This window comes from Coptis chinensis, chromosome 2 (assembly GCF_015680905.1).
Source record: "Coptis chinensis isolate HL-2020 chromosome 2, ASM1568090v1, whole genome shotgun sequence".
In the NCBI taxonomy this organism is placed as follows: domain Eukaryota; kingdom Viridiplantae; phylum Streptophyta; class Magnoliopsida; order Ranunculales; family Ranunculaceae; genus Coptis; species Coptis chinensis.
The window spans coordinates 91,141,776-91,155,081 of record NC_141457.1 but is presented as its reverse complement, the minus strand read 5'-3'; the positions used below and the strand labels follow the sequence as shown (position 1 = coordinate 91,155,081).

Genomic DNA, 13,306 nt, shown 5'->3' with positions numbered 1-13,306 from the left:
TAATTGAACGACTCCTAAAAAAAATGCTAATTATAAATGCCTCCCTAGATTTGCTTAATCTCCCTAATCTAATATTCATTTATACACATTCAACCAAAACACCTCCTTACCGTCTCTATACTCAACCAAAACCTGTACATTGTTCACCAAATCAGGTTCTCTTCTTACTGTTTATATTATGTTTGATTCGATTTTTTTTTTGCTTGGAGATGGGGACTTAGAAATGCCACAATGCCGTCCTACTACCATCGCTCCAGCTCAAAAACCGTAGTTTCACAATTTTGAAGGAGATTCGCTTACAAAGCATGCTCTTCTAAATTAGAAATCGCGCTCTACTATTTTCCAAACTGCATTCTGTCATTATCAAATCGCAATCCAATAGTTTGTACTTGAATTTTGATTCTAATTGGTACCAAGATTGTCACAATATTGATAATCGGATTAAAAGTGAACCACAATCGAACAATTCAAACATTTTCTAACAGCAAGATTTTAGTTTTCAGAGAGAAACAAGAGACACTCTTTGTTCTTTGAATGTATCCCATTACTGATTGTGATATGCCATCAAGGGTAGATAGTAGGACTAAAGCCTCTTTGCCATTATTTTGTTGCTTTGGGTCAGATATAACATAGCCTGTTCAACATGTACAAACATACAAAACTAATAGATAATGCTTTTATTGATAGCTATTATATTTGGTTTAGTAAATTTTAGTAGTTCTTATAATAATTTTATGTCTTATGCAACTTACAGTTCTAATATGGTTGCAAGAGGGACAACAAAGCGTACTACAAATAGTGTCAAAGCAGCACATAGTACAACTAAACCTAGAGCTGCAAGAAGATCAAGAACAAATGTATTTGACCCTGAAAATTGTTCGGCAAAAAAACCAATTCTTAGTACTCCAGTACTAAGTAAAGAAGAATGTAAATTTAATCGATCTAATCGGATGTCTTCTTTAGCAAAAAAGAGGAATAGACCTCTAGGTGTTGGTGATTTGCAAAATCAACTAAAGAAGGATTTAATGAAAGAAATTCCAATTAAAAAAAAAAAAAACAGACCTCAAGAGAAAAAGAAATTGTTTTGATTCTCTTAGAGATGATGATTACTATTCACAAATCAGTGGATGTGAATCAGATGGTGATGAAGATAGCAATTCATATGAAGACATGATGCTTGGAGAAAGTGAACATACAAGTAAGAATCTAAATATATGTTATTTTGATATTTAGAATGTAAAAATTTTAATTGTGTGTTATTTTGTTATTTTTTCACACAGAAAATTTTCAAGAAGCATGGAATTTTGGAGAACCAAACTGTGTGTGTTCGTTTTGTGGAGCAATATTATGGTATGAAGAAAGGGTTGGGCGAACAAGACAAACCAAAAAACCAAAGTTTGGAATATGTTGCCTACATGGAAAAGTTCAACTTCCTGTTCTGGCTGATGCACCTCCATTCCTAAACCAACTACTAGATTATGAAAATGGTACAAGATCAGTAAATTATAGAGAAAATATACGGGTGTATAACTCGATGTTTGCTTTCACATCAACTGGAGGAGTGGTTGATAAAAAAATAAACAACGGAAAGGGGCCATATGTTTATAAGATCAGTGGGCAGAATCATCACAAAATTGGAACCTTGCTACCAATTCCAGGTTAGCCTTTTAAATTTGGTCAGTTATACATGTATACAACAAATAAAGTGCAAAATATTATATTGTTTTAGTATGTATAATTTTCTTTAATGAACAATGGAGAAAATAATTTGACATTTGATTTTTCTTAATAATTTTGTCATTACATGTCCTTTACGTGTTTATTTCGTTTTTCTTCTTTATGCCAGGTCAGATTCCTAAATTTGGCCAATTATACGTATATGATACATCCAATGAAGTGCAAAACAGATTGAACTCTTTTAGTAAAAAGATTGAAAAGAAAAAACCGTTGGATCCAAACATTATAGCATGACTCATTGAAATGTTAAATGAAAACAACAGAATAGCTAAGAGTTACAGAATGGCCAGAGATAGATTTACAGAATCTGAAATCGCTGATGTTAGTATAAGACTGATTAGTACAAGACAGACTGATGGAAGAGTATACAACTTGCCAACTTCTAATGAGGTAGCTGGTCTCATTGTTGGTAATGGAGATGAATCTCAAGGTCACCGTGACGTTGTTGTTGACAAGAAAGGATACGGCTTGAAGAGAATCAATGAGACTTTTCCAAGTTTTATGTCAATGCAATACCCTCTCTTATTTCCTGATGGAGCTGATGGGTATAAGCCTGAAATCAAATACAGAAATGGTAGTAAAGTTGGTAATAGACAACATGTTACCATGAGAGAGTATTATGCTTTTAGAATGCAAATGAGAGCAAATGAAGGACTAACAATATTTATAGGTGGTTGATTGAAGCAACAATTTTGGGTTGATGCATACACTGCTGCTGAGGAAATAAGGCTTTCGTGGGTTAGAAATAACCAACATACGATTCGTGCTGAACTATACCAAGGGTTGGTTGATCTTTGTTGTTTCGGGGACACTAAACGCGCGATCTGTTGGTAGGCGATTAGTTTTACCATCATCTTTTACAGGTAAGTTAAATTAAATCCCAAATACTCACTTGCAACCTTTGAAAATGAATATATAATGACAAATTATTAGTTTTACCATCATCTATAGGTGGTCCAAGATATATGGTTCAAAATTATCAGGATGCCATAGCCATTTCCAGATGGGCTAGAACTCCTTATATTTTCACCACATTTACTTGCAACCCCAAGTGGCCTGAAATTCAAATTGCATTGGACAAGGTTTCTAAGGGACTAAAACTTGTGTTTATAAGATCAATAACAATTTTATTGTTCAACTTTCGATGTTGATTATGACCGCTGTCACTCTTTTTTTTTTTTTTTTTTTTTTTTGAAATAAGTTGTTGATTATATTTGATTGTTGGAATTTTTGGTTGAATATGATTTGGAGTCACTGCAGTTATCTTCTTCATCGCCATAGATCGAGATCACACGGCATATGCAATCGGCGGCATGGGTAATCTCCATTTTGTCATTGTTTGTGTTTCTCTTTATATACACTTAAGTTGCAGTGTTAAGTGTATAAAATGTTAACTAATCTCTAGATTTTTTTTTAAATAAAAAATATAAATCGACGAAAGGTCGAATATGAGGATTCTCTACTCATATAATCTTTTTCTTAACCACGTGTGTATGGAAACATTGTGTCACGAATCTGATTATCTAATATGTAGATGATGATCATCTATTGGCTTTGATATATTATATGAATATAATGTTAATTATTAAGTGTGTCCATGCATATGCATCTAATTGTTACTAACACCCCCTTTTTTTTTTTACAATATAATGTAACACTATAATGGGATGCTTCTGCATGAAATAAGAATTTTGTTATCTGATGAATATATTTGTAACTCAAATTGTAAGTGTTGATTCCTATTGTTCGTTATCGTGGTTGCAAAATTTTTGGAGCAGTTCAAACTGATGGAAATCATATTTGCAATCCTACCAGGCCATTACAAATGTAAGCATTCTACATTTATCGTGTATAATAAATGAAATATCGGTATATGGTTTTTATGAACCTTCTTACAAATGGTTTCACCTTCTATATCTGGAAGTGAGTATTGACAAAACCATATTTTGAAGTGGTTCAATATTTTGGATGCTACTGACTTAATTACCCAAGGAAATTAAAGATAAAACACAACTGAGTCATTTGTTAGGTTTAATGGTTTTACTTCTTGAGAGTGAAATTAACTTATGACCGTTGTAACTCAAATTCACAATGTTTTAGTTAACCCACTTGGTCAAAGGTGTTGTAGTTGTAAGAAAGGGATCCTTATATAGGGTGCTTTTATAGTATGTTACACAATTTGATAAAATTGTGATAATCATGACCAGTCTTATCAAATAAAAAAAATGTAAAAAGAGTCTCTTCGATATAAACTTCATTTTCAGGCAAGTTTTGTTCTTATGAATTTATTGTTTCTCATGGTTTTGATCTATGTGTCGATTGAATTGATTTAATTGTTTAATTAAAAAAATCAATTTTAATGTTAGTTTAGTTACTGCTTACCCTTCCTTAATCATGCACATCATGTAAGTGAGATGAAGAACGTCCACTAGCAGGATTGAATGGGAGATAGATGTTATGCTTCCAAAAAGAGAGCACATAATGGAATATTGGATTCTCACACTTCATCTCCATGAGGATTTTAAACTTTGTACTACGTACTTCAGCGTTGCCTCTTAATTCACTTTGTGGATAATCTCAAGTAGTATCCATTTATAAAGTTCCTGGGATAAAGAATACTATATACATACCAGATATTCGCAAATATCATCGGAATAAACTATTTAAGTTGTGAAGGACCTGAGGTAGTTAAGGAATACATGTGGAGTTTAAACCGAACTCTTAATTGAAGCTTATTGATAAGCTAGATATGGTTATGGGTTAGTAAATTGCTTACTGACGTGAACATATTTATTATCAAAATGTTTATAGGAATGTCGCGTGGTATGTCAGGCTCTGTGGAGAATTAACACATGCATAACATTGTAAAGGCTATCGTATATAGATCACTATAGCATCTCAGCAAAATGGCCATCCAAACACTGTTTGATTAAGGTACATAAAAATGGCATTAGTATTCTTTCCTTCACTTTTTCTTTGTGGTTCAGGCCACATTCCTCATATTTGTCTTTGACGGACTTCAAATATAAGTCCATTAGTGGAGTTCCTGAATTCTTTGGGAAAATGGATCTTTGAACAATCTTGATTTATTAAGGTACTATTCATATTGAATGTCATTATGATCTTAAAATTTTTTATATGAACTAATCATGCTTCAATTATCACTTGCATCATCATTGTTAAGCTGTTAAAAGGCTCTACTTGTCTACCCCTCTTCTCAATGTTCTCACGGCGTGCCAAGTCCTTTCTGGACCTATTGTGTGTCAATGCATACCATTCACTAATTAAATTCTTTGGTGATGCAGGAAGATTCAATTCACTTCAGGGGGAACATTGAGAAGTGTGGAGCAAGGTTGCATATTGATTTTTAGAGCAATGAATTCAACAACCATAGCATAAGAGTGATATATAGGGCGGCCTTTAGATATTTGTTTTATACTATGTTGGCATTTAGTATGTTTGTTTTTCTTTCTAAACTACAATAACTACTATCACAACATAGCTCATTGCACAAAACTACGTGCACCTTTCAGTTGAAGCAATGCAGTGCAACGTTCGACAAGTACCCATGCCATCGAGCAAGTTCTTTGGTTGGAATTGTCTGCAAAGTTCAAACATAAAAGAATAGTTGGTCTTTACATATACTTGAGGCCTTCAGGTGAGTAATTCATTTTTAATAGGCTAAATGTGACTTTCTTTAAATATTAATTTGCATGTCCGTAGGTCAATGAGATTGGAGAACTATACGTCTTTGATACCAATTTAAGTGATTATATATACATTTTTCCCCCAATAATTAGTGATTATATATGACTTTCTCATATTTTTATTTTATGATTCCATAGGTATGGTATTCCTTTTTGTATATCTATTGATCGGAGGAAATATTTTCCTTTTGTAGTAAATTGCTTATGTTTTAAGTGATTTGATCATCTCAACTTTTCAATCTACAGTTGAACTTGAGATTTTTCGCTAACGACACTGTGCACAGTCAACATGTCAATAAATCATGAGCGAAAGATATTTTTTACACACATGAGGGTCAAAGAGATGAGTATTGTACCAGGAACTCAAAACAATGGAGATAGGACTTAATATCTATGTGGGTAGCAAAGCATCAATAAAGTCTCTGTCTATTCAAACACTTTTAAGAAAATTCAAAATCTCAAAGGGCTTAGAGGACGCACCATGGCATTGCAGAAACTTGCTTGCAGCCATAAAAATATCTACAGGGATCAAACTCTCAACTACAACCATGTGTGCCAAGAAGTAAATAGTGCACCCGATGTAATGGCTAGCTTATCTCATTCCATAAAGGTTCTCATGTATGTACTATTCTTCCACTAGATAAAAGTCTAATTGATATTGTAACAAACAAGTTTATCGAATGATTTACATAAGGTTCTTCCACTATTATCTTTGTTTTTTTTTCTTCCTGTTTTAGTTAGTTGGTATAAAATTGGATAATACAAAATGAGATGTATATAATTGATTAGCACAGATCCAATTGGAGAAAGCCGAAAGGGCTATATAATAATCAACATAGATGACAACTTGATCAAGGTAGATGACTATATTTGAAGTCATTGGACTTCAATGTACTTGCAAAAAATTGCTTTTAGTGTTATTAATCTTAATTGTTGGTTTAGGTTTTTATTTCCTACTTTTATTGAAAGTGTATGTCATTCTGTTGTAGTTAGTGGCATTCTGTTGTAGTTAGAGAAGTTTGCACCTGTAAATCATCTCTTACTTTTCACAAATATGTGAAAGTATATCAAATTTTTAACTCTCTCGAATCATTTCATTGAGCGTGGCCTAAGCTTCGTGCACTGACTTCATAATGAAACTTATGTTGAGTAAGTAGATATTGACTCAAGATTTTTAGAGTTCATGCAAGCCATGTATAGACTGTAAATTGTTTATGATTTCGTAAATAAATGAAATTTTTATTAAAGGAAAAGTATATAATCTACTGATTAATGGCTAATGTATCATGTTTATAGCTTAACTACAAATACTTGCAAGTCTTTTAACAAATACTTGCAAAAAATTATTTCATTTAATGGCACCCGTTCAGTAAATTCCAAGAGAACTTATAAAACAATAAATAAATAAAAATACATATAAGACATAGGAAAAAACTTTACTAAAATTTGACAAAAAGACCTTCAAACAAAACATTCTTCAAATGTAAAGATATCTCTAATAACTAGAAACAATTAGTATATCAAAAACACTAAGAATATGATATGATTTAAATATCCAAGTACACTACAGCTATATGGTATACAAACTTTCACTAAATGAAGAAAGCATAGGATGTTTAAGTAGCCGTTTCTTATCTACAAAACCTTCATGATCAATTCCCAATTTACCCACCAACAACCTATATGTTTCAGCATTGAATTTCTTTTTCGTGACAGATGAAAAAAGGAAAGCTTCACATACACATTCTATGTACAGCAGCAAGTTTATCATGAACTTGGCAACGAATAACTAATGATAAGATCTTCGTTTTATGAGCACCACAAATGTCTATAAAATCCAGGGTTTTCATTTCCAAAAACATGATCAAGCCTTGAGCACAAAAGACATGGAATTTTCAATTGACATAAATGAGCAAATTTTGTAACCAAGTATGAGAACACAACATTAATTAATAGTAGAAAAATAAACAACTACTTAAGGACACCAGCAGATAAACCAGCCATAAACCCCTTATAAATCGTCAATACTTTGACAGATTTAACTCTTCGTGATAGCCATTCCCACAATAAAATGCTTTAGAAACCAATCAAGAGATAAAAAACTTATAAATTTACCCACCAACAACTTATAAATTTTAGCATTGGATTTCTTTTTAAAGTGACGGATGAAAAACCTTACTTTACACATTATGTGTACATCGGTAAGCTTATCATGAACTTGGCAACAAACTAACGATAGAAAATTATGAAACTATAAAAAGCGAGAGCGAAGTTCAAAGGATATTGGGAAAAATAAAAGTACATTTAAGAGCGATGAATTTACTTCATCGCTAAAGTCAACTGAAGATAGATACTCGAGAGATAGGTTAACCCATTTCCTTTCTTAAAAAAATGAGAGTGAGAATACACGTGTGGAAATTAGACATACAAGTAGTGAAAGTGAGACCACGTGCTAATTAAGTATACTAATGGGCTAAGAAGTAAGCCAACATTTATCATAAAACCCATTAAAAAAATGAAAATTAAAAGACAGCCCAAAATTTGGATATCTTAATACACTATAAGGCCTATTGATAAAAAAAAAAAAGTCATTTAGTCTAACAAATTATTGGCGCTGGAAACTTCGATCAATTAATTTACTTTCCGAGTTTTAATATAGTTTGGAAATAAGATTTTTGATACATAATAAATAAAATAAAATAAAAAATAAAATAATATATATATATATATATATATATATATATATATATATATAAACGGTCCCCGTTCGTTGAACGGGTCCAAAAATCTAGTCTTATATATAAAACGGATACCAGATTTCCCAATTAGTTCCCGTATTTCCGGTTTTACACCAAAGTTTTTAATGGGAAGGGTACCGGAAAGTTGGACAATCACTTTCTTTTTTCTTCACGCTGAAAGGGTAAATTGGTAATGTAAAGCATTCCCAGGACTATAAAACTCAACGTCTTCAAAAAGAGACCGTTTTTCCCAATTAAAAAAAAAGTAAACCGTTCGTTCTTCTTCTCCGTTCCTGAAACAATAACTCGACGCACCGTTTCGCTAATTTTTTCATGAATAAACGATAATTCACTTTCTTTTCGTCTCTCTTCATCCATAACACTACCGGTGAAGAAACAAATACTCTATTCAAATTTTCTGATTTTGATTTGCAAGCAATCGCAAAAAAAAAACATTTCTTTTTCGCGGAGAGGTTCTTTCCTCCCGTTTCTCTGTGCCTTCTTCACCACCTTCATCTTCTAAATGATTTTTTGTTGTTTGAGAAAAGCTTGATAAGATTTAACTGCCTTAACATATAAGATTTACTATTTTTGTTTTTTTGGGTCTAATGATTTTGTCAAACACAGGTTGGCAAAAGGAATAATGCTTCATTACAATGTCAATCGAATTGGGTTTATGGGCTTCTTTAAGGTATGCTTAGAAGAACTCGCTTTGGTAGGTTTCGTTCCTTTATGTACTTTTGTTTGAGAGTACTCATGCTTTAGATTCTTGTGTTTCCACAGTTTACAACTTTGGTTTGGTACAATTTATTTCTCCTTTTTCCAAGGCTTATTTAAGTGCTTTTTACTTTTACAGTCTACACTTCGTTATATGTTGTCTTGCAATAGGGTGACTTTATAACTTAAACACGTTATAACTTAGACATTTCTTTGCTTATTGTTTTTTTCCTTTCATTGTTGACTCATCAGATGGTTACTAATAACTAATTAAGTTATTAAGTTATATAATAATGCATTCTTGTGTTGTTGATGGTACAAAGCCTAGATAAAGGAGGATGGAAAGAGTTATACTGATGTTGTATAACGTACTATATTATATTACTATTCCGCCGCAGCTTTCACGAGGTCTACTAACTTAGGAAAATATGCCCTTTTACAGGTGTTTAGTAATTGTTAGGAATGTATTTATCATATTTGTTATTATGGGGAATGTATTTATCATATTTGTACATATTAATGTACATAGGGTATAAATGAGTTATTCAATGAATCTAATATTTGTTTATCCTAACACTGGAAAATGCCCAGTTCTTTTCATCCCACGAAGCGCTTTTAATAGATCTCATGAGTAGAACCATGTTTATATCCATGTGTTCCTGCAATAGTTGTTTACATGTTTGTAGTAGTCAAGTTCCGTTTAGAGTTTAGGTGACTAACTTCATTTAACATATTGACTTTGAATGCCTCCAAACTAATGTTATGGCTGTGAATGGTCTGCGCTTGGGGCATGTATATATTCCAGAATAGAAACTCCATCTTTTCTGAGTCCCCTGTGATCTTATGCCGTCAAAGAAACTTATTGAAAGGTCCAGGACCTGCTTATGATACGCATGTTACATTGGGCTTTTAATGCCTGACACAAATCTTATAAAAACTTGTTGAAGGAGAGAAAACTGGCTAATGATTTTTGAGAAAATCAATGGCAGAGAATCGTACCTTGCAAAGCAACCATTAGGATTCCTTCTTGCTTTAATCCTTTTCATTTCCACACAATAGCTCACGAATCGATAGTAGTCCCCCCGCTACTCGAGGTAAAAGTCGTGAAGTGTGAGGAGCTACCTATTTCGTACTTACTATTTACTACTTAGAGATGTTTTGCAAATTACTTTAGCCTGGTGTTGGTTGGGCAATCTGTATGAAGGCTTGATACACTTTCCTTTGTTGTCAATTGTCATTTGATGTAGTATTTTGTTCGTTTTATCTCCAAAAAACTCACATGGTCTTTTCCACTGCATTGTTTTCATGCACTAGACTCCCAATGAAAAGCCTATATGGTTCAAGTCCTCAACTGCGATAAAAAAAAAAAGGGTGTTGACATTGAACTCGAGTAACATGTCTCTGGTAGAGCATTTTAGTAGCTCCCTAAGACAGTGATCTCTGAAGCGGGTCATGCCTCATTCATAAATCAATGGAGCACTCATCCATGTTGTAGGACTTACCATACGCTGAATTTTGAATGTTTTTTGGTGTTATGGGTAATCAATTAGCATCTTTTTAATAACAAAAAAAATATTGTCGTACTCTTATTATAGTATAAAATAGTATAAAAGCTCCTCCATGTCAGGCACTAGATCTTTGTGCCTAGGAGGATTATATCTAGCGGAAGAGCTTTGGTGGAAATGATTGAAGTCGACAAAACAGTTAAATTAGGCAGAGCATTTCAATTGCAATTGCTTATGTGTTTTGCAAGCATGGACTTATGGAGAAAGCCTCCAAGGTATTCAAGGAAGGGGACTACCATATCTACAAACCGAATGCAATAACTCATTGTCATTTCACATGAAACGGGGTGAATGGATGAAACCTTGATGACATGGAAGGTGGGGATGGATCAGAATATTACAACCATTGTTAACATCTTAATAGATCTACACAAGGTTGGTTCACTAGGAAGAGGTTTCTTCAATTTTCCTCTTTCTAATTTCACTATTTTATCTAAGTGATTACAGATAACATGACTTATTTTTAGTACATTTACTTTCTATTAGTTTGGTAGCATTCTATCGTTCTACTTATAAATTTCTTTATTTCTACAGTGATAGCAATCATTGTACATTTGCGCGCCATATCAATTACTAATAGTGTTCTCCTTAGTTCAGCGATCATTTACCAAGGTATGTATGACACAATTCAGAATTTATGTTTAATTTCATTTTTAGTTTCTTCCTTTTGTTGTGAATGATTTTATTGCGCTAGCTCCATGAAAATTTTCGTCTCTGGGAATCTACCAGTCTTTTGTGGGTCTGTGTTTCGCGTTCATGTTTCATGTTGTCATAAGACATCTCTTTCCATCTCCAAAAAAAAAAAAAAAAAAAAAAAAAAAAAAAATCCTCTTGCACTATGGATGCATTCCATTGAAGGGTCAGATTAGTGTTCATACTATCAGATATTAGTGTTTAATTTACTTTTTCAGTTTAACCTATGGACAAATGGTGTTATGTAAATCTTACAAATTTTCAGATATCCAATTGTTGTTTCATTTCAATTAGCTTCAAAGTTTAATCCACTTTCAGTCGCCCTCTTTTAGTTTTTTCCTACCATTCTTATGTGGATTTGCATGACCATTTGACTAGGAACAAACTTAAAATTTATCAACTTCTGATCTCGGTTAAGTGTTTTCATTTCCTGTATTGACTGCATTCTTTTTTGGTTTTGTCCGTTATGGTTCCTGTTGCGTATAATGCAATTCTAAGGATGACTTTTCTTCTTCCTAGAACAATCGTTCCAATGTATTTTTTTAGTTAAAGTCACTGATTCTCTAGGTATCAAGATGATGTAGAATGGACAAGAGGATCAGAGTTAATGTTATAATTACCATCTGTTTATTGAGAATTTTTAGTTTTATTTACTCCTCAGTATGTGGTATTTTCCCAACATAAGTTGCCGTCTGAAATCTGAATGCATTCAAATTCATACCTGTCAAGATAATTTCTCAAGTTTTAAATGTATGCTATTATCTTATTTCAGTTTTAAATGTATGCTATTCTCTCATCAATCATATCCTGTCGTTACACCGTTCTGTAAAGAGGTATCATTCTTTTCCCATCTACCCTTTTCCTTAACAGTTTCATTGCTTCCTAATCCCCGATGTACATCGCCATTGAAATCAGCATTTTTGTGGACGTAAATTAGTTCTAATATGGCTCTTCTTTTTAAAGGATTATTATAGTTTTTTTTTTTTTTTTCCTCTCTAATATGCATTTTATGTTTAATGCATCATTATAGATGTAAACTAATAACCATGGATAGCCTTGGACAAAATGTAAACTTGGATAGCATAAATTGACAGCACAGATATAAAATTAATGTTTGTTGCTGGCCGGGCTTCAATACTTCTGTAGAAAAAAATTAGTAGTGATCCTTTTGATGTTGGATTTGATGTGACCGTACGGAAAGTATTTTTGGGGGTTCATAGTCACTTACTGAACCTGTATATAGAGACTAATAAGACGTCTATATTGTAACTAAACAAGAAGTATAGTCCATAGCAAATAAAGTAACGTACTAATGTTTCCCACTCTTTTTGACCCTTATACACAAGTTTAGTTTTCCTCCATTGCTTTCGTTTTAATATATGTACATCCTTGAGAGTAATATGTTGATTTTGTACTCTTATTTGTATTATGGTTATTGTTGACAGTATTATCATAATAATCTGTGTCGGCTTCCTTTCAAAGAACTTCACTAGACTCTTTACAGGTCACCCTGACAGGACCTTTAAGGCTTATTGTTGATAATGATAGTGCCAAAGTAATGGTAGCCCTATATGAGATCGAACTCATTGGTTACCAACTGCCCTGAGGGTGAGAACATATGTTGTATTATGTCCAACGGCCATGTTGTACGAAGTCTTAAGAAGCTTTGCATTGTTCAGGAGATATCTGCTAAGAAGGTTATAACTGGCAATGTTGCATTTGAACTCTACGAAGGTTTCAATTGTGGCAAGTGTGGTGTTGCAATCTTTGTGCAGAACAAGTCCCTCTAGATTTTAGGCTCTCAGAACATCTCCGAGATGGAAAATGTTTGAAAATTGATTCAGCGTATGTCTAGATTGAATTGTATAATTGATTTACTTGGCATTTAAGACTGTTTTTGTTTCATTTGGTCAGGGGAAAAGGGAAATCCACTAACTCTGATAACAAGTACCTTCTGTGAATATGCAAGACTTAATTTCATATTACAATATGGAAAGAACAAGTTTACAATTACACATTTACACATATTTCTCCCATATTTCTTTGCTGTTTTTGTATAATTGTAAATTATGCTACATTTATTTAGGAACTATTAATTAGTAAAGGCTTTGATTTATGCTCTTACTGTTAGCATTAAAAGTCTCCAACA

The 13,306-nt window shown here is 32.8% G+C and overlaps 1 long non-coding RNA gene across 1 annotated transcript; it reads left to right on the top strand.

The window, feature by feature from the left end:
- Window positions 1-10,469: 10,469 nt before the first annotated feature.
- Window positions 10,470-12,141, top strand: LOC147518886 (uncharacterized). The gene is made up of 3 exons (XR_015214147.1): window positions 10,470-10,839; window positions 10,999-11,076; window positions 11,930-12,141. It is a non-coding gene; the product is annotated as an uncharacterized LOC147518886 (long non-coding RNA).
- The last annotated feature ends 1,165 nt before the right edge of the window (window positions 12,142-13,306 follow it).